We start from the raw sequence: 21348 nt of genomic DNA, 5'->3' as shown, positions 1-21348 counted from the left end.
TGGCTACTTCCCTCCGGGAACCTTGAGTCTTGGACATTCCTGTGTTGATTCCATTTGTGACCCTGTACTCCTCCTCAAAAAAAAAAAAAGAAATTTTTTTTTTGAGATGGAGTCTCGTGCTGTTGCCCAGGCTGGAGTGCAGTGGTGCGATCTTGGCTCACTGCAAGCTCTGCCTCCCGGGTTCACGCCATTCTCCTGCCTCAGCCTCTCGAGTAGCCAGGACTACAGGTGCCCGCCACCTCGCCCGGCTAATTTTCTGTATTTTTTTTAGTAGAGACGGGGTTTCACCGTGTTAGCCAGGATGGTCTCGATCTCCTGACCTTGTGATCTGTCCGCCTCGGCCCCCCAAAGTGCTGGGATTACAGGCGTGAGCCTCTGCGCCCGGCCTCCTCAGATTTCTTATGTGTTGCAATGATAAGTATGGCCTGTGTGGGCATTGCCACTAAGGGCTCTACATGTTGGAGCTGTGGAAAGGCTCATACTGACAGCAGTAATAAAGGAGGATAAATACAGAAGGCAGGGGCAGAATATGGAAGGACTTGCAAGTTGAGCGATAATAAAAATGTTGGCAATTGACTGTTATTGTTTACAAAAGTCATGCTGAGATTCTACTTTTAATATTTTACAAATACTTCACTATTTATTGTCATAACCTTTTTTTTTGTGCTAGAGTGAATACATTTAAAACTTTAGCTTATTTTTCTATGACCAAAATGTCATATATGCATATATTATAATAATATGGTTTTATAAGATCCTGAAAATAGATGACATCTATAAAATGAGAAAACGTATCTCTCTCTTTTTTTCTCTCTCTTTTTTTCTTAGAGCAGGGAGTGGCGGGTTGTTTTTAAAGATAAGTATCTCAAAAATTACAAATACAGGTGCAAATCACTAGCAAACCAAAAAGCCCCTAAATTGTTGAAATAGGTTTTATCATGAATATGAGCAAAGTTTATGTATCTTATTACAAAACAATTTTGGGCTTCTTACTAAAACCTACTTACTCTAATTTCATACATAATTACAATGTTGCTATCTATTTCATTAAGTCACAGCAGATTAATAGTAATAAATTAACAGGACAGGAAAGGTGGTAGAGGAAATCATAGCAACAAAACAGATGGAAGGATGCCAGATTGCATAGAGGCAGGAAGACTTAGAGAAACACACCTCGAGTCCTCAAAATGGTAGCCATGACCTCTACACCCAAGACAACACAACTCAGGCACCCTTTCAGTCACTGCTATATAAGTATGTAGTGACTTATCTGCAGTGCCACATCAAAAGACTCTTTTTTTTTTTAAGTTTGTTTGTTTGGGTTGTTTGTTTTCAAATTCCATTTGGTAGCAAAGCCTAACTTGTACTTGTTTGGCAGCAAATCTTATCTGAACTGATGTGAGGCAACTTAGGAAGTTCATTCTAATTTGTGGGAATATGTTTTGCTGCAGAAATAAAGTGTTAATTACAGACCTTATTTGGGGTGGGATGAATATATGGTATAAGCACCATGTTCCCTTTACAAAATTAAAAACATCTGGTTGCAAGGGTTTTGGTTAAAGGTTGTGTACCTCTGTAGTACAGTCATGAATGTCCAGAATGATGAGTGTGGTTCATAAGATCAGAAATGCATCCTTTGGCCAGGTGCAGTGACTCATGCCTGTAATCCCAGCACTTTGGGAGGCCGAGGCAGGCAGGCCTCTTGAGGTCAGGAGTTTGAGACCAGCCTGGCCAGTATGGCAAAACCCCATCTCTGCTAAAAATACAAAAATCAGTCATGCATGGTGGCACACGCTTGTAATCCCAGTTACTTGGGAGGCTGAGGCAGGAAAATCGCTTGAGCCCAGGAGGCAGAGGTTGCAGTGAGCCAAGATTGTGCCACGGCACTCCAGCCTGGATGGCAATGTGAGACTCTATCAGGACGAAACAAAAGGAAAGGAAAAGGAAAAGGAAAAGGAAATGGGAAGGGGAAGGGGAAAGGGAAAGGAAGAAGGAAGGGAGGAAGGGAGGAAAGAAAGAAATGCATCCTTCATACGATAAAGTGAAGAAAATTCTTTGAAAGCTTTGCATTTACAAAGTGTTCATTAAAGTGATACGAAACTTAGTGTTTTTGGAAAGCCAACAAGTGTGTACAGTACACTTTAGAGATTCTCTCCTTCTTTCTCTGTGTGTGTGTTGGGGGTTGTGTACGTGTTTCTGAGTCCTTTAAGATGAAGTTACATTTAAAATCTGTGGGATATATTTGCTCTTGCCTTGCCCAAATTGGGATTTCTTAGCAACCAATGAATTTTTGATTAAAAAACCAAAGCAAAAACGAAACTGGGATTTCTGTGCTGTGATCAGGAACATGATCTTTAAGGTTGTTGGAGTTACCTTGAGTACAAGTGATCTCAGTGAGATAGCTATTGATAAATGTGAATTTGCATTTTAAAACTTTCCAAATTCATAATAGGAGTTTTCTTTTGTTTTATTTTCCCCACTGAGGATTCTGCTGTTAAGGAAGAAGAAAGTTTGGGTGCCAACTAAAGGAAACAGTGTCTGTGTTTGCAATGCCAATGAGCTTACCCAGGGGGAATTGTTAAATAGCCTAACGATTATTCTAGCTCAGCAATCCTAAAGATACAAAAATGCAACTTTGGACATTAAGGATGGGAGTTTTAAAAATCTGCCCAGGTTCTAGCAGGAGTAAATAATTGAGAAACATGAAAAATCCACACTGAATAATAAAATATTACTAAGTTAAATTTTCTCTGCTACAAAATAATACACATCCATGGCTTAAAATTCAATTATAGAAATAAATTAACTGAAATAGTGAAAGTGACTCCTATTACACTGTCACCTCGCTTCCATAAAAATACTGGTAGAATGTTGGCTTCTATTTATTTGTTATTCTTTTTTACATAAGTTAATTCATACCACATAATTTATTGCAACATGCGGTCTCCCCCTACCTTAATGGATATATATCTTGCTGTCTATCCTAGCTAGTAGTTAATGTCACCACCTCATTTTCAATTGTATAGTAGAATTCCATTTCAAAACTCTACTATAATTTTAAACAGATAGTTTTTTGAAGGTTTTTTCCCCCTATGGTTATTTTACTTTCTTCCCTTTTCATTGTCATCTGTTTTTTTTTTCCCTTAGGCACAAGTAGGAAAATAAAAAGCCTAGATCTGATTAGAAAAAGCTGTAAATAGTGAGATAAATGCTGTTTGTAAATGGCAGATTTCCAGTTCTGCAGAACAAACAGCACCATTCTCTCAAAAAGATAAAACAAATGTCTTTTTTGCATTTTAAAGAGCATTCAGCTGTTACTAGTAATTGGATCAATAACTCTCAAATTCAAAAATTAAATTTTCCTCAGTTACACAGAACATTAAAATTTCTGGTGGAAATCAACCTTTTCATGAAAACAAACTTTCACATTTAAAATTGGAAACAGAATATCTGTGCTCTTCTTCAGAAAGCATTTATTTATTTATTTATTTATTAATTGACAGAGCTCATCAGTCATTCAAAGGTCAGAGATAATAGGGAATGAGGCACTCTGATGACCTGAGTTCAGGTAAATAAGAGAATATGACTGGAGAACTTTCACCACAAATTAGAGCAACAATTCCATTGTCCTTCTTCTGTCATTCTGTCTCATCTCTTTTAGCCTTTCCCTAGCCATGGTTGTCTCCCTGCATTAAGGTCCTCCCTACTGTATGTAATTCTACGATTTTTCTCCCAGGAGGAACAAGAATAGTAATTAAGATGAGCACCCATGACCCACCTTACAATACTATTGCAACTTACCTATGTTAGCTTCCTCATTTTATTCCTTTCCTGCCTTTCAGAGCTAACTACTATCCTGAATTTTGTGATAAACATTCCTTTGTTTACAAACTAATTTTTGTCAAACGTATGTTGCTCCTAAATAATAAATATTTAGTTATGCTTTTCTGAGATCTCTTAAAAGGGTATCTTATTGTGCATAATCTTCTATGATTTTTTTTACTCAACTCTAAGTTTCGAAGAGTAATCTGTACTGCGGAACATAGTGGTTGCTTCCACATGTTCATTGCTATAGTATATTTTGTTAACAGAATATACTAGAATTTATTTCTCTTTCTTGCAGTTTTACGTATTTATAAATTTTATTATTATGATTTCTTATTTTAGTCATACATTATTGGGGAGTCTTTTTTTTTTTTTTGAGATGGAGTCTCGCTTTGTCACCCAGGCTGGAATGATGCAGTGGCGGGATCTCAGCTCATTGCAACCTTCTCCGCCTGGGTTCAAGTGATTCTCCTGCCTCAGCCCCCGAGTAGCTGGGATTGCAGGCATGTGCCACCACACCTGGCTAATTTTTTTTGTATTTTTAGTAGAGACAGGGTTTCACCATATCGGTCAGGCTGGGCTTGAACTCCTGACCTCGTGATCTTCCCGCCTTGGCCTCCCAAAGTTCTTGGATTACAGGCATGAGCCAGCGTGCCCGGCAGGGAGTCTGTTTTTAAATCCCATTTAAATTAATCTTTAGAAATTAAAATGTATAATTAATTAAAATTTCATTTTAAACTTAAAAGTTTAAAAAATTAGTCTGCTATTGATTTCTAACTCTACTGCCTTACAAACAGATGAGTCAAGATCAGAGGTCAGTGAATCACCGCCCTATGGGCCACACTTGGCCTGTCACCTGTTTTTCTACAGCTGGCAAACTAAGAATGGTTGGTACATTTTAAATGGTCAAACAACACAAAAGAAGGATAATATTTTGAGGTGTGTAAAAATTACATAAAATTCAAATTTAGTGTGTCTTACATTAATTGGAACATAGTTAAGGTCATTTGCTTATGTGTCGTCTGTGGCTGCTATTGAGCTACACAGTGGTAGACTTGTGTAGTTGCAACAGAGACCACTGACCTCCAAAACCTTAACTTTTGTTATCAGGTCCTTCACACAAAAAGGTTTTTAAACCCTTTTCTAGATGATGCAAATTCTCAGAAATGTGTTAAGGTATCCTGGTTAAGTTTTACAAATATTTGTTATGGGTTTGTTGAGTATGTGTATTCTCTAATTGCTATACGCCACATATGTATTATACGTATGATATATATATATATATATTGATATAGGTCTCTATATAAGTAATCTATATATATATCGAGAGAGATAGAGATAGATATAGAGATATATAAATAACAGTGGTTGAATGGGTGTTGAAATAGCTACACTATGATAATAGGTTTTTCAATTTCCTCTTGTAGATTTTATCATTATGTGATGACCTTTCCCAGCCACAATAATGTTTTTTTATCTTGAAGTCCATTGCGTGTGATGTCAACATAGCTATACTAGCTTTAATTATTACATAACTGATAGATCTTAAGCTTTCCATGTTCTTATGTTTGTAAAAACATATAGCTATATCTTTAAAAACCGCTTTGACTCTGTCTTTTAACTAGAGAGTTTAGCCCATTTATATTGTGATTATTTACGTGTTTGAATATTTTTCTCCTCAGTCTTTACCTTCGCTCTTTCTATGTCTCCTTTTCTTCTACATTTCTTTTTTCTTGCTTTTTAATGGCCTACAGAGGAAGACTGGTTGTTAATATTTGTTTACTTCTTATTCTTTTTCCCTTCCTCTACTGGTTTGGAATTTCTACATCACATTTCCGTTCTTTTAGAGTCTTTAAAATCTTGTGGAGTGTAATGGTCAAAACCATGTTCTCTGCTTGAATTCAAATCCCAACTTCATCACATACTAACTCTACGATTTGTGACGTTTGTGTGTGTGTGTGTGTTTACCTGTAAAATGGAGGTTGTGAAGTACCATATGGATCATTTCTCTTAAAATCTTATTGTGAATATTTTTCTTAAGGACACTTAAAATTAATATATCAACCTCCTCAAAACAATACAAGAACCTTAGAATGACTTAACTCTAATTATCCTCCTTCTGACTTGTAAGTTATTCTCCAGCATTTAAATTGTGTCTTTTAAGCCTCACAAATTTCATATTATTTATTAATATTATTTTGTACAGACCAGGCCTCTTTATATTAACCCAGATGTTTATCAGTTTATTTCTTCACCATTTTTTCTTGTATTCCAGTATTTCCTACTGGGTCACTCTCCTTCATTTGCAAGTGTACCGCAGAAGTTCATCTAGTGAAGGTGGTAAAAGGAATAGTTTTTAATCTAAAAATGTCTTAATTCCATTTTTGTTCTGAAAATACAGTTTTTCTGGACACTAAATTATAGGTCAACGGTTATTTTCATTCAACATTTTGAAGATATTTCACTGTCTTCTGGCTGCCATATTGCTGCTGAAAATTATTCAGTCTACTTGTTTTTCTTTTGTAAGTAATATTACCCCCCTCGAAGATTTTAAATTTGCCTTTTCCCTTGGTGTTTTGAAATTTCACTGTAGTTTATATTGGTTTGCTTTTTTTCATGTATCTTACGTGATACTTGTATATGTACTGCCTCTATTTCATTTTCTTTTCAGGTATCCTACTTGATACGTGTACATAGCCAGGACTTCCTTTTTGTGTAGATTCATGTTCTATATTAATTTTGGAACATTATTAGCTCTTGCCTTTACTCCAGTGCATATCAAAGTATATTTTATGCAGGATCCAGGTCTCTCATTCTGGGATTCTAATTAGAGGTGAGTAATCTCTTAACATTCTCTATATTCCATTTCTCTTAATGTTTATTATTTTCTCTCTTTTTTCACCTTCTGTGATGCATTCTGCATAATTTCTTCATATGTAGCTTACATTATTCTTTTCAACTACGTTTAATTCACTCTGTAACTCATTTATGGGGTTTTATATTTTAGCAGTTATATTTTTCCTTTCCAAAAGTTCTAGTGGGTTCTTTTTCATGTATGCCTAGTCATCTTAGATAGGTTTTTATTTATGATTTTAATTTTTCATTTCTTTATACAGCCAGATCATAGCTAATTAGTTTTTTTTGCCTCATAAATCAAATTATGTTTATTTATTCTGCTAACACTCATGTCAGCAGAATTTTCTTATATGGCTTGAGATCTTTGATTATGAATTCCTATTTGGTTGATGTTTATTTGTGGGAAATTCTGGGACACTAACTTGAGGTTATTTTTCTCCAAAGAGGATTTCTGTCTCTCTCTCTTGGGAACTTGTGGACCCAAGGACCTGAAACCATACTGACTTCCTTCCAGCAGAGTCAGCTAATATGAGATTTAAAAGATTAGCTTCTTCACCTTGTAGCCAGTTTAAGTCTTATTTAAAAGATTACTGCCCACCCCACCTGCTTCAGCAATTTTGTTTTATTTTTTTTCATTTTGGACCCTGAGAGATTCCCTTTACTATCTCAGAGTCCTACAATGCATATCAACGTATATTTTATGCAGGATCCAGGTGATGTGTAGCTGGAGAACTTTTCAAATCATCTAATTTACCTTTCTGTGTGAAGCTTAAAAAAATACATGCCAACTCTCTACACACATTTAAGTATAGTGTATAAGATGGGGAGTTTTTTGCCTGAAGGAGCTCCCAATGTCCTCTATATTTTATTTTGTTTCCTCTTTTTTCTTAGATTTTCATTACCTTTCCCATGTGTTTCATTTGGTCTCTTTCCCCTTTTTCCTTCTTTCAAAGTTCTCTCTTGATTTACCCTCTTACCTCAGCTACACTACTGGATTCAACTAAATTATTATTTCAAATTATAATTATTAGTGAGTCCAAAAGCATTTGTTGAATGAATGACCATTTCACACTCATTAAATTCTTCAAAAGATTCAAGTTCTTTTCAGAACTTCAGTGCTTTTTACTCAAGTAACACTGGTTGGATTTTCTTCCCTTTATGGAAAACTAATTCTTGATTATTAAAAAAGATGGAAAAGCAAAAGATATCATCCATGGGTAAGCAATGTTGTATATGCATTTATTTATTTTTAACTAATATAGTTTCTTTTTGGTGAAAATAGAGGTTATATTTGGAAAAAAATTCCCTGTTAAGAATACTTCCTGTCATGCTTCAAAATTTCTATACATTTACAGTTACATATTACAAAAGAAATTAGGGCACTTTGACATTTGAAGGCTAAAGCAAATTGAGTTTGTTAACTCATATGGGTGTAAAGAACCATAACTAACAAGAAATATAAATATCAGTTACAAAGTAAGAAGCAAGCCCAAGCACCTCCTAAAGTGAGAACAAATATAATAATCCATGCAATTTGGTTTATTCTTTCAACAATGTGAAATAATAACAATGGTGGTAGCCAACCTGAAATTACTTGTCTACCAAGTTATACTTAGAAGATTTAGATAATAATAATAATAATAATATTCTAAGCTACAGTGTACCTTTTCTAGATTTACTCATGGATATGTTTTACGTTATATGGCTTTAAGGCTGTGAGTCTACAGAGGTATACACAGCAGTCCCTAAATTATACTCATACATCAGATTGGGGAGTAGGAGTGAACAGGGATGTTTGAAGAATTCTTCTGACTCTTGGGTAATGTGGAGATAGCTCTTACTCCCCAGATAAAATTCGGTCAGTATAATTGCCCCACATTTTCTGTATGTAGCATTAACACCCAGCTGTAGACTCTGCTCCTATATTTTGGGACAGAGTATTGCTCTGTCGCCCAGGCTAGAGTGCAGTCACATGATCTTGGCTCACTGCAACCTCTGCCTCCTGGGTTCAAGTGATTCTCATGCCTCAGACTTCCAAGTAGCTGGGACTACAGGCATGCGCTGGCACACCTGGCTAACATTTGTATTTTTAGTAGAGATGGGGTTTTGCCATGTTGACCAGGCTAATCTCGAACTCCTGTCCTCTGGTGATCGGTCAGGCTCGGCCTCCTAAAGTGCTGGGATTACAGATGTGAGCCAACGCGCCTGCCCTGCTCCATATTTTGAATGCCCCATTCACTCCAGGTATCTGTCTCCATTCTACATCATTCCTACATCATTTTCATCCCAAATGCCAACCTAAACCAATGAGATTTTCAAAAAGGAAAAACTTGTGTATAGTGATACTCCAAATAGGTAAGTTTGACATAGATTCTTAACAAAAGTATAAACCAGATTATTAACAATGGTTTTAGTGGGGATCACTAATACCAGAATGGGTTAATCTGAAAACAGATCTTAGCTAACTAGTTTCCTTTTTTTTTTGAAAGAGTTTCTTGGACCAGTAGATTTGGGGTGCCAGAAACAGTAAATGTTTATTTCAGCAAAGCATCTAGAAAACCTTCATGAACTGCATGTTGGTTATGGTATGGTTGCATGAACCAAAGTGCTTGAAAAGTATTGGTTCATAACTGACTGTTATCTTGGAGATCTATTTTGGCGGTGGACTGTCTGAAGATACAGGGGAAAAGAAACCCCAAACCTAAGTGTTCTTTTCTATTTTCTTATTCAACAGTCAACACAGAAGACTTCTGTAAGCTCTGGTTACCAAGAAGTGTGTGAGAATTTCCCCTACCAGCAATCAACCAATCAATCCTGCAGCAGACAGAAGCTGGGTGTCTTCAATTCAATTCTGATACTATCTACCTGGAGATAATGTCAGATCCTACAGGTTGAGGGCTCAGTCCTGCAAGACTACACCGACTTTGATGCCAATCAAAAAAGCCCCAGGTGGCTTTACTTGTGCTTCTGACTGAACAACTAGAAATCAGGGTTCCCATGACTCCCTCCTTGGGTTTGATTATTTTGCTAGACCTGCTCACAGAACTCAGGGAAACATGCTTACCATTTTCTTATAAAGGGTATTACAGATACAGTTGAAGGGGTGCATAGGGTGATTTATACCCTCTCTGGGAGCACTGCCATCCAGGAATCTCCAAGTGTTTTGTTGTTCATGTTCCCCTTTCTGGAAGTGCATGTAACCCATTATTTTTATTTTTATTTTATTTTATTTTTTTGTGGAGGCTTTATTGCGTAGGCGTGATTGATCAAGTCCTGGGCCACTGGTGATCAGCTTAATGTTAACCAACCCCGGAAGTTAGAGGGTGGGGCTGAAAGTCCCAACACACTAATCATGCCTTTGTCCTCCTATGATCAGTCCCCATCCTGAAGCTATCCAGGGGCCCCCAGTCATCAGCCAGTTCATTAAAATACAAAAAGATATTCATCACTTTGGAGATTTCAAGGATTTTAGGAGCTGTATGTCTGAAAATGGGATGAAGACCAAATATATATTTCATAATATCACGGGCTCTTTTTAAAGCCTGTTCTGTGTTACTGTTTCTTACTAGACATACATGGAGCCAAATAAGGTATATTTATTAAATTTACAAATGTTATGTTAAAAGTGATCACTAGTATTTATCTGAAATTATGTCCTAAAACAAACACGATAAAATTTAATAAGAATAAAACAAAAATGAAGATTTAAATACGTGGAAGTATAGACTACGTAAGGGGGAAGATATGGTTTAATTTAGTTCATGTGAAATAGACTTGGGTGTTCTATTTGAATCTAGGTAGTGTGTGCCTGGATCAAAGGGGTGGCTGATCAGCAGCTGGAGAACTGGAACTCAGTTCTTGGCCCACTGTATTTGAATGTTGTATTCTGAGTGCACAATTTAGAGAGGAGAATGAAAAAGCAAAACACATGCAAAACAAGGTGAGTAGTGTGATTATGGCAGCTCACTGTTATTTGAAAAACACTTAAAAGAGAATTTTTGAAGAAATGTATTAGATCTGTTGGTTACTTAATAGTTGCTCTACTATTTCAAAGCTTGCAATGTCTATAAAGAATGAGATTCATATTGTGTGGTTCCTAGGGGCTGAACCAAGATGAGTAGTATAAGAGAAGTTGATTTGATGTTCATAAATGATACAGGCTATGACGTTAAGCAGACCTAGTTGTTAATTCTGGCGTCAGTCAGCATTGACTTTGGCAAAAAGAAGGAAACTTCTGGGTTTCATTTTCCTAATGTGTTTAATAGGTATAATAAGGCCTATCTCATTTTAAGGACTAGGAATAATGTGTGTAAATTGCTCAGTTCCTGGCATAGGTAAATATTCAACAAATAATCATGGTTACATGTAATGATAAAAAAATAGAAATTTACAACATTGGAAATGTTCAAGTGGATAGTGGTGTGGTGGAAATATCGGAGAGAGGATTCCCACTTAAAATAGGGGACTGGACTTAGCCGTTAGATCGATTCCAACTTTTAGAATGGTTTTAATGTCCACCTTGGCATGTTATCTCGTTTCTCCCTGACTGTGCTTTTATTTGCTTCACAAAGCAAGCAGGTCCAATTTCTTTTAACCAAGTTTAATTTATAGGCTTTCGTTGACTTTTGGAAGTCAACTAACTTCGAAATTAGGACAGCATGGGGAGATTGGGGGAGTAGCTATGACAATGAGGAGTTTTAAGAGTGAGAAAACACAGTATCTATGAGAAGATGGACTTCTCTTTTAGAGGCTCCATGAGCTACTCAGAGAGGAGGTTACGAGGGTTGGTTAAGGCACGAGAGGCACAAAGTGAAAGAAGCCTCCACTACTTCAAACCACATCAGGGCTTTTGGCAAGAGCTACAAGAAAAATAGACTCCCAGGCAGCCGGGCGAGGCGGGTCTGGGCTTGCAGGCTGGCGCTAAGGACCGGCAGTTGGGACAGTCCCAGGGACCTGATGGAGGGCCTTGGGCACCACCAGTTTTACCGCATGGGTTGGAGAGACAAAAAAAAAGAGGAAAGCGACAAAAGGGGGAAAATAGGTCCCAGGGCCAGAGGAGGAAGACGAAGGCTGGCTGGTCATTAGGGGAGGCTTGTTTGCCGCCATAGGGCAGGGGTTACGAGCTGCAGCCAGACCCCGGGTGTTGCAACCCGAGCGCTTTCTCCGCCCGGGGCGTCCACCCTCGCCGGGGGGCGAAGCTCTCCACACGCTCTTTGCTCCTTCCCGCGCTTCCTGCCTGCTAGTCGGTCCTGCTAGGGCACTTCTGGAAAACCCGCTGTCGGCTCGCTGCCTTGGTCCGACTTTGATCGCGGCCTTGATAAGTTGGCGCAGCGCCCCGTCTCCTTTCCTCCGGTCCCTCTCCCGCCCACCCGGGCTCACCGGCCGCTTCGCCCCCATCGCCGAAGTCGACCAGAACTCCGCGGCTCGGCTGCCGGCAAGACCCGGAGAGCGGATTCCGCTCCTGGCTGCGCGGCGCGCACTCGCCTGCCCGCCCGCTCCCTCGTTCCTCGCGCGGGCACTGGGCATGCGCAGCGCGCGGTTGGCACTGGCCGCGAGCGGGCGGGCGGCTCCAGACTTCACAGGCAGCAGCTAGCGAGGCTGTCTCGCCCGGCGCGAGGCCGGCGCTGTGCTCGCCTCGGAGATCGCTGCTCTTCAGCTGGGCGCAGGAGGCGGCTCCGCGACTCGCCGACGACTGGCTGGCCGCGCAAATCAGACTGGGGGGCTTTCTCCCGGTCCCCTCCCACCTCGCCTGGGCTCGCGGCGGCTACGGAGAAAGCCGTGGCCCCGAGGGCGGATCCGAGGTAAGAGCCCCTTGGTGAAAGGCGCTGGTCCGGGGGTCTGGCGGCTTTGACTCTCTCGATTTTAAAAATCCGCCTTTGTGTGCTGGATCGGAGCGGTGCCAGGAGCCGCGTCCGCCTCCCTTCACTTTGACTGCTTTCAACTGGTGTTGGCAGCCAGGTGCGCGAGGGCGCTGCGGCCAGAGGCGTTCGCTCACCCGGTCCGGGCAAGCCGCGGGGCCCGTGCAGACCCGCGCCCAGGGCTCCGGGAGGCTGGGCTGGGAAGGTTCGCTGTGGCTCGGTGATATTCGTGGTAACCTGAGCTTCCGCAGATACACCTGCGCTCATATGGTCCGTGGGGCGACTGCAGACAGAGTATCCCGATCTCGGCTTATTATGTTAGACTTGGGATTTGTTGAGCTGCTCTCCCCACCCGCCTCAAATGGGGAGGGGTTCTTTTCAAAATGATCTTTTAGGACAGGGTCCCACCCCCTTTCAGCCCCTCGAATTAAGATAGCTCATTGTTTCGGAATCGTTGTCAATGCCTAATTGCTATTGACTTGCTTAGCTTACTCCACTTTACTCACCATTTTACTTTTGGGAAGACAGACGGCTTTTCTCCGGTTGTGGTCAGTTCATGCATTTGAAATGGGTTTCCCCACCCATGTACCCCCTGCTCTCTCCGATGTTCTCACTCTTACTTTCCTTCCTAGGACTACCTGTTTGCAAAATCTTTGCACCGATCGTTCTCCTGCGGTGTTTCTTGAATCCTCTTCCTCCCATAGGGCCCCTAGTACTGTTGGAATCTCGCGGGGGGCAGGACGCCGTGGTATTAGGTTTGAAATCCGTAGACATCTAGAGCGGTGAAGCATTAGGATTTAGAACCCTCCTTTACAAAATATGTTTCAGTGGAAAGTGTTACTACTTCTCTTTTCAAGGTTTCTTGCCTTAGATAGTAAGAGGAATAGGTAAAAGAGCTAATATGTTAGGATGAGTTGAGATAAAACTTGACTTCACATACGTGAAGAGTGTGATTTTTTGGCTTTGTCGTTTTTGAGAAATAAGAGAGGATTCCGGGCAGGCTTCTTTATATTGAAAATAATAATCATAATAAAAAAACTCTCAAAGTAACTGTGTTGTATATTGCCTCTAGTTTATTTTCATTGAAAGGACTCTATTCTTCCACAGCTCCTCGGGTTCTGGAAAGTGAGCAGTAGTAATGGACATCATGTGGTAGTGAGTCTATTGGAATTAAAGTTAGTGTCATCCTGTCTCACCTAGTATAGAATTTTTTGTTTGGGATCGCAGTTTTCTAAACATATTGCTGTAGTTCTTAACTTGCTGGTGTGGAAAATTTTTGGTCACGAATTCACACTTTTACTTACAATTTGAAAGTTAAAACAGTATAGAATTGTCACATAAAGGGTAAGGTAGAATGTATCACAAATACAATAGTGTTAATAGAATGCCTTTAGTGCAGAATACACAGATTGAGACTTTGTAAGATTGCACCACAAGTCATTCACTTTATAGCAGGAAAAAAGAAGGAAAATATAATTTGCTTTTAATTCTACTATTCTGAAATAACCGCTGTTTACAAGACTTGGTGCATTCTCTTTGTAATTTTTTTCACTTCCCAATGTCATTGAATATTATATATAGTAATTTCTAGCAAGTGTAATTTAACTGACACTATTAATAGCCCCACTCTTAATAGGGTGATGTTTCTTTTGTTTCCTGTCAGGAACCTAATGTCTAATTTTGAATATTTTGCTTGTTTGTGATCAAACATAAAGATTCATTTTGTTTTTATTTCTAGCTTTTTCCTGCTTTCAAGGTTTTATCAGTACTGATTCTTTTCAGATACCAGTTCTTTTCTATGCTATGGCATAGGCTTGCTACTGTCTACTTCGTGTTTATTACATTCCAAATCCTAGTTGTTTTGTTACACTCTATTTCACACCCTTTCCCCTACTGCTTTTTATTCTTCTCTCTATTCCCTTCTTTTACATACCTCTTTTAATTCTGTAGCAGGTCACTTGAACCAAGGATTGTATAAGAAAACATAGTATCCGGAATAGGAAATGATAGCTTTTTAAAAGTTGTCTCTTTAGATACTTGAAGTTCTATTGGATGAATATTTAAGCACTGATTTATGTAATATTTATATACAATTCAATTTTCCTGAGTTGTATGAAACATACTTGGTAGTTACATGGGTCATCACAAAACAACATAAGTTAATGATAGGGTACAAACTTTTGGACATCTGTAGAGGTATGTTGGGGGAAAAAGTGGAATTTTAATTAAAGTACTCTGGCTATAGTAAATCCCTCCTGAGAATTATTAATACTACATGAAATTGTTTGCAGCTGTTAGTGATTGAAAATATTTTTGTAAGAAAAATTCTGCATTGGTATAGTTGCAAACATTTTAAGTTGAATATATGCAAGAAAGTGTAAGGTTCTTCAGTGCTTCACTACAACATTTTCTGTATTTTTTAGATGCATTCCTAAATGGGATTTAAAAAAAATAGACCTTATATCTCAGAAGTTTTGGATTTACAGGAAAGCTACAAATACAGTGTCAATATACCCCCATACCAGCTTCGCCCCTTATTAACATCTTATATTAGTATTTGTTACTATTAATGAACCAGTATCAGTACATTAGTATTAACAAAGTTTATACTTTATTTAGATTTCCTTAGTTTTTAATGTCCTTTTTCTGTTCCAGGACCCTACCATCCGGAACACCACTAAATGTATTTCCTTGTAATGTCTCCCTAGGCTCCTCTTGGCTGTGAAAGTTTGTTAGGCTTCCTTGTTTTTGGTGATGTTTGAGGAGTACTGGTCGGGTATTTTGTAGAATGCATTTTCATTGGAATTTATCTAATGTTTTTTCTCATGATTAGACTGTGATTATAGGTTTTTGGTAGAAAGATCACAGAGGTAACGTGCCATTTTCATCTCATATCAAGGGTATATACTTTCAACATGATTTGTCACTGTGATACTCATCTTTATCACCTGGCTGAGGTAGTATTTATCAGGTTTTTCCACTTTTCTCTGCCTTTTTCATGCTGTGCTCTTGGAAGGACTGTGTATGGCCTATACTTAAGGAGTAGAAAGTTATGCTTCCCCCTGTGAAGGCAGAATATCTATATAAATTACTTGGATTTTTTTCTCCATGGGAGATTTGTCTCTTCTCCCCCATGTGTTTATTTACTCAATCATATTTATTTTGTTCTGGACTCATGGGTATATATATTATATAAATATAATATCTATCTAAATATTTTGGATTATAATCCAGTGCTACTTTATTTTGTTACAGCTTGGCTCCAGTGCCTCTTTGACATACTACCATCAATGTGAATTTTGTTTTTTTGGAAGCATTTCCTTACTTTCTGTTACTATGAGATGCTCTAGGTTCATCTGTATACATCTTGCCACGGTCCTAGAATCAGTCATTTCTCCAAGGAATCTGGATCATTTTGTAGGGGAATGGTGTTAGAAACCAAGATCTGAGTGCTAGGTGTGCTTGTTGCTTCTGCGGTGTCATTGCTTCTAGGTTCTCTCATGTGACAAAGCAGGAGATACATGTGTGTATATGAACATATCTATACATATTTTTATGTAACAGTTTGTATCCATGTTTAACTATGAATTTACATTTTATCTGTAATGCTAATTCATTACCACAGGTATCATTCTAGCCTTCTCCCCTTGTTTATATGTAAACTTACTCCAACAGTGAGAAGAAACCTGGCTTGCACCATCTGCCATACATTTGCTTATTCATTCATTTCTTTCATAGATGTATAGCAGCATTCAAATTGTTAACCTGTGTTCCTATGGGAAACAACTTTAGCATTACAGTGTTTATGTGCTATTACTTTTGCTTTTAGTCTCACAGCCTCTACTCATTTCTAGAGTTAGTCAGCCAAGTACCTTTCCTCCTATCCTTTTCAGTGAGATTGTAGCACACATTTATAATACAGTTAGATTTCTTTGTTACAATCTGCATTCCACCTTGGGATTCCTTGACCTTCTAAATGATTTGCTTACATTTGCATACATTAAAGTTTACTCTTTGTCCTGTGAAGTTGGGTTTTGACAAATGCTTAATTTGATGTAGCTATCCTTAAAGGATCATAGTGTCATACCGAATAATTTCAATACATTACAAATCCCCTGGGCTTCACTCGTAACCTCTGTGAGCCCCTCTCCCAGAAAACCACGAATCTTTTTACTGTCTCTTTACTTTTGCCCTTTCCAGATGTTGTATAATTGGAATCATACAGCCTTGCCAGACTGGCTTCTTTCATTTAGCAATACACATTTAAGGTTCATCCATGTCCCTTTGAGGTTTAATAGCTCATTTCTTTCTATCATTATCAGATATATCATGGTTTGTTTATTCACCTGTTGAAGGATATTTTGGTTGCTTCCAGTTTTTGGCAACTATGAATGAAGCTGCTATGAATATTCATGTGCAGGTTTTTGGGTAGACATAAGTTCTTATATCCGTTGGATAAATATTTAGGAGTACAATTGCTGGATGCTGTGGTAAGATTATGGTTAGCTTTGTAAGAAATTGCCAAACTGTTTTCCAAAGTGGCTGTACTATTACATTTTCACCAGCAATGAGTGTGAGTTCTTATTGCCCCACATCTTTGCTAGCATTTGATTTTGTCAGTTTTTTTGGATTTTATCCATTCTAATAGGTGTGTAGTAATATGCCATTGTTACTTTAGTTTACTATTTCCTAATGACATATGCTATTAACATCTTTTCACATGCTCCTTTTCGTCTGTACATCTTCTGTGGTGTGATGTCTGTTCAGATCATTTGCCCACTTTTTAATGGGGTTGCTTTCTTATTGTTGAGTTTTAAGAGTTCTTTATACATGTTATATACAGGTGCTTTATCAGATCAGTGTTTTGCAAATATTTTCTCCCAGTTTGGTTTGTCTTTTTATTTTCCTAACAGTGTCTTTGTCAGAACAGATGTCTTTAATTTTAATAAGGCCAACTTACGAATTTCATGGATAGGCTTTGGTGTTGTATTTGAAAACTCTTTGCCAAGGCTGCATAGATTTTATCCTGTGTTTTTCCTAGAAGTTTTATAGTTTTGCATTTTACATTTAGGTATGTGATCCATTTAGAGTTAATTTTTATGAAAGGTATAAGGTCTGTGTCTAGCTTAATTTTTTTGCTTATGGATTCCTAGTTGTACCAGCACAAGTAAATGTGATTTTTAAATTATAAATTAGGTTTGGAATTGAAAGGAAAATGTTTTTATTAAATTTTTTATTACATGTTCTGCAAAATTACTTACCTAAACAGTTGAGAAATGACTTAGAAACTAATATATAATACAGCGTGTACTGTGTGCCAAGATTTATTTCTAGACATTGTACATAATTCATTTTCCTTTTTTTTTTTTTTAACTAACTCAGAGATTCTTCTTTGTGAAAATGGAATTGTTAGTATAGAGTAACATCTGTCAGTTCTTTTAGATCTTATCATAGGAAATAATAGTTTGATTTTTCATAAAAAGGATCTGGAATAAAGGATTTGCAGGGTGTATGTTGAGAAGAGGCAGTTGATGTATGCACCAGCTAGAAATCTGAGACTTAACTATATGGTCTTGAATCTTTTCCCATGCTATTCTTCCTGCTACAAGTGACTTTTTTCAAGTACAGTTGACCCTTCAATAATGCAGGGGTTAGACGCACTGACCCCTGCACAGTCGGAAATTTGTGTATAATTTTTGACTTCCCAAAAACTTAACTAGTAACCCTTCTGTTGACTGGAAGCCTTACTGATAACACAGTCTATTAACCCACGTTTTGTATGTTATATGTATATTACACTGTATTCTTACAATAAACTAGAGAAAAGAAAATTTTATTAGGCAAACCATAAGGGAGAGAAAATACAGTACTGTACTGTACTTATTGATATTATAAGTTTTGTCTGCTTACAAGATGACTCCTATGTCTGAAAAGGCGGGGAATGGAGGGACAGGGCTGGGAACTGCAGCTGCAGACCTCAATCTATGCTACATACCAAGCAATTCAACTTTATCTCGTAATGTCATGACTTTTCTCTGTTTCTGGGGAGCATTTCCGGCATCTCTAGTGGCATGTTTTCATTCAGGGTTTGTGGTATTGCACTAAACAGGATGAAAAATACAAGAGAACAGCGAGAAATCATTTTTTACCGTGATACGCAATTTAACGGCGAGATGAACTGCTCACGCGGAGATGATTGACATCACACAGTGGATTAAGCGGATACTCATGACACTTGAACTCACGGCAATAACAACAGGAAGTGGCTATGAAATTATTACAGTAGTACAGTATGTACTACAGTTCATTGTATGCTGTTAGGACTTAATAATGCATCTTTACATTTGTTTACATTTCTCTTGACTGTGAATGATACTGTGTATCGTGTGTGTGTGTAAGTTTTGATAAATTTTAATTTTTTCTAAAAAATTTTATGGCTACTGCCATAAAATGATAAAGTAGACTAGTATTTATATATATATTATGCATTCATGTCATGACATACCTTTTTTCTTTTTTCTTTTTGTTATCCCGGCTACATGGTTTGTCTGTGTTTTTATTGTATTTATTTATTTAAAAAAATTTTTTTGAGACAGAGTCTCACTGTCACCCAGGCTGGAGTGCAGTGGCACAATCTTGGGCTCACTGCAGCCTCAACCTCCCAGGCCCAGGTGATCCTCCCCACTCAGCCTTCTGAATAGCTGGGACCATAGGCATGTATCACCAAGCCTGGCTAATTTATTTTTATTTTTATTTTTATTTTTTGCAAAGACAGGATCTCTCTGTGTTGTCCAGGATGGTTTTGAACTCCTAGGCACAAGCAATCCTTCCAAGTTGGCCTCCCAAAGTGCTGGTATTACAGGCATGAGCCACCACACCCAGCCCAAGTGTTTTTAAATTGTCACAAATCTCCAAAAATTTTTCCAAATATATTTATTGAAAAAAATCTGGATATAAGTGGACCCATGTTAGTTCAAACCTGTCTTTTCAAAAGTCAAATGTACCTCTCTTTTGGTATACATTTTGTGTCATTGATATTGTGGTGTACTATAGTTTGCATATTTGTCCCCTCCAAAACTCATGTTGAAATTTCATCCTCAATGTGGCAGTGTTGAGAGGTGAGGCCTTTAAGAAGTGATTGATCCATTCATGAATTAATGGATTAAGGGGTTATCATGGGAGTGGGACTGGTGGCTTTGTAAGGAAAGGAAGAGAGACCGAGTGAGCGCATGAGCACACTCAGCCCTCTTGCCATGTGCTGTTCTCTATTGTCCTGGAACTCTTAGAGAGTCCCCACCAGCAAGTAGGCTCTCACCAGATGTAGCGCCTTGACCGTGGACTTCTTAACCTCCATAACTGTAAGACATAAATTGCTTTTCTTTAGAATTACCCACTTCAGGTATTCTGTTATAAGCAACAGAAAACAGAATAAGACAGGATTAGAAATATTTATATTGTTGCACTAAAGTTAGAACCAGTATTCTTCAAGAAGCAGGTGGAGCAGCTCACATAATAATAGTACCTTTTGTGTGGCATGTGTTACATACATTTTCTCCTTTACTGTTACAAGAGTTCTTTAAGGCATGCTTCTTTATCTCTGAATTACAGATAAAGGAATAGGCCCAGAAAGATAAAGCGACTTGTGTCACACATGGGGAGAAAGGGACAGAATTGGGATGAGAACCCTGACCTGACTCCAAAATCCATGCCCTTTCCACTTGGTCATGCTCCACTTGTGAAAGAAAAAGGGCAAGGCTGGTATCAGGGTGTCCTTAATTATATTCTTTTCTTTAATACTGTGCTATATACTTGCTCAAATGACTACTGTGCTAAACAAGAATAGCTAAAAAGAATGTGTATTTAAGCTCCACAGATTCTTCTAGCTTTGTTTTCTGTTGACTTATCTATATCCTACTGACCAGAGGTATGTGGTGATGGAACGTGGTTGTAAAGAATGAGATTCTTTTAAAGAGAAAAATTTGTGGGGAATTAGACAAAATAAAACAAGTAATGGTAGCATTAGCTAATTGTTTATTTCTTTCCCTCATTGGATTTAAAGCTTCTCAAGGACAGGGAACTGAGTCAGTTAAGTTCCCCGAGGTATTTAAGCCCAACACACCGTATATGACACACTCACAAAAGGCTTGCTGAATGAAGTTAGCACTTACTGTCATACTTTTACATAAGTACTTAAAAGGGGATGAGTTTTCCTCACATAGGAAGTTGAGCATTACTACATTTTATTTGTTTATTCATTCGTTTTTTATTGAGTGTTTGTTGAGTATCTGTTCTGTGCCAGACACCAGGAATACAAAGATGAGTAAGATAGGATCTCTGCCTTTTGTTGTCAGGAGGCTCAGAGAATGGAGGTAGCCAGACACCCGTTTTAGTACAGTGTGGAGCTGAAGGAAGTATATATTAAAAAACAAACAAACAATGGACTTTGGAATCAGACCTTATCTGCCTTGGTTTTCTTATCTAAGAGGTGGAAATGTCAAGTCGGTACTATTTTCCGCGGGGGATGTTAAATGAAAAGTGTGTGCGTGTGTGTGTGTGTGTGTGTGTGTGTGTGTGTGTGTGTGTTTGTATTCCCAATCCCAGCACATAGCAGAAAGGAGAGCCTCACTGTGGCCGAGGGAGTCAGAAAAGTCTTTACTGGGGAAGGTGATGTTTGAGTCTCATAGAATGAATTTTTGAGGCAAAGTGAGATACTCGTCTCTCTCCAGGTGGAAAGATGAGCATGTTTGACATCTGTGGAATAGGTTGGCATGATGGGAGTGGTGGGAAGTTCTGCACATTCCCACATTCA

General features: G+C 38.3%; 1 protein-coding gene across 1 annotated transcript in view; it reads left to right on the top strand.

Moving 5' to 3' along the window:
* The first annotated feature begins 12072 nt into the window (after positions 1–12072).
* The window catches only part of EPS8 (epidermal growth factor receptor pathway substrate 8), a 168951-nt gene continuing 159675 nt past the window's right edge, over positions 12073–21348 (top strand). The window contains exon 1 of the mRNA XM_023226203.1: positions 12073–12482. The gene's annotated coding sequence lies outside the window, so the exon portion shown is untranslated. The remainder of the gene's footprint in view (positions 12483–21348) is intronic.

Source organism: Piliocolobus tephrosceles, chromosome 10 (genome assembly GCF_002776525.5).
Source record: "Piliocolobus tephrosceles isolate RC106 chromosome 10, ASM277652v3, whole genome shotgun sequence".
NCBI lineage: Eukaryota > Metazoa > Chordata > Mammalia > Primates > Cercopithecidae > Piliocolobus > Piliocolobus tephrosceles.
The sequence above is the reverse complement of the archived record's forward strand: the minus strand, read 5'-3'. Positions and strand labels throughout refer to the sequence as shown.